The 1,610-nt window shown below is 35.2% G+C and overlaps 1 pseudogene; it reads left to right on the top strand.

Annotated features, from left to right (window-relative positions):
- Positions 1-956: 956 nt before the first annotated feature.
- Positions 957-1,287, top strand: LOC138095414 (large ribosomal subunit protein eL33 pseudogene; annotated as a pseudogene).
- The last annotated feature ends 323 nt before the right edge of the window (positions 1,288-1,610 follow it).

Below are 1,610 nucleotides of genomic sequence, written 5' to 3' on the forward strand. Positions count from 1 at the left end.
CTGAGTGACTTTTACTTTCACTTTACATTAAGGAATAAGATTAAAGTGAAATAAGAAAGGCCAACATAGGGCCTTCACTCATCAATGTTGAGAGTACCTTCTTGGCTAAACTGGAAATAGTTTGTGAATACTAGGAGAAATTTTCCTCATTTTTTAATGCTATTCACAATTTAATAACTTTATTTAATCAGCATCAACATCTTCTCCATAAGTTTTAAAACTGAAACAGTCAACAAGACTAAATCAAGTCTTAATCTGCACTATTTGCTGACTTCAGTGGCCTAAAGACTCCCACTTGATCAGTGTCAAGCTACCAACATAACATCACTGAGGCCCGAGTTTTGAAGATATGTGCAGTAGTCTCTTCCACCAGACAAATGATACATATAATGTCAAAAACAGAGTTAATGATTAAAGGTAATAAAATAATTAGATATTAATGAGTTTTGAGTATTGAATACTTTTGTTTCAATATGAATTGGTTATATAATGTATGTCACAATATATGTTTATATAATTTAATTTTTTATAATGACTGTGTTTAACAACTGGTTAACAAAATTCCTGAAAACTTAACAATTAACTATCACAAACCAGTTAGAATCACTGTTATATGTGTGCTTACAATACACAGGTGAGAAGAGGAAAGGCAAAATAGGTTAGGCAACCCTTGGGGAAGGGAAGGCAACCGTTGACAAAGGAAAAATAGAGGAGAGAGACATATGTGGAGAAAAATGGAGAAAAACTTCCTTATCTCTCTGCAACCTACACTCTCAAATACCCCTATTTCTTAATTACGTTGGCAGCAAATCACCAGCATAACAGGAAAATATCAACTAATTAATAGTGAGCCATGGTCATTGGCCATAATCTTCTCTAAAAGCTATTGGCCACTCTTGCCGCCATCTTGGACCCGGTGGAGGCCTGCTGGGAACGGGACTTTTAAAACAACAAATATGTCTGGAAGGCTGTGGTCCAAGGCCATTTTTGCTGGCTATAAACGGGGTCTACGGAACCAAAGGGAACACACTGCTCTCCTGAAAATTGAGGGTGTATATGCTCAAGATGAAACTGAATTCTATCTAGGCAAGAGATGTGCTTATGTGTACAAAGCAAAGAACACAGTCACTCCTGGTGGAAAACCTAACAAAACCAGAGTAATCTGGGGAAAGATAACTTGAGCTCATGGAAACAGTGGCATGGTTTGTGCCAAATTCCAAAAGCAACCTTCCTGCTAAGGCCATTGGACACAGAATCCATGTGATGCTGTACCCTTCAAGGATTTAAACTTCTTGAAAATAAACAAAAGTGTGGATTTTAAATAAATAAAAGTGTTAGTATACATGTCAATGTATGGCTAAACCAATACAGTATTGTAAAGTAAAATAAAGTAAAAATTAAAAATTAATTTAAAAAATTAAATTACATTCATGTATTTCTTGAAAGAAAAGAAAAATAAATAAATAAATAAAAGCTATTGGCCAATGATTTTCAACCATGTTGCCTATGAGACTCAGTTGTGATTCTGTGTGTGTGTGTGTGTGTGTGTGTGTGTGTGTGTATCAAGACCACTCAAACCAGAATTTCCTAAGGTGACTGTACATTTCAAA

This window comes from Capricornis sumatraensis, chromosome 19 (genome assembly GCF_032405125.1).
Source record: "Capricornis sumatraensis isolate serow.1 chromosome 19, serow.2, whole genome shotgun sequence".
Lineage (NCBI taxonomy): Eukaryota > Metazoa > Chordata > Mammalia > Artiodactyla > Bovidae > Capricornis > Capricornis sumatraensis.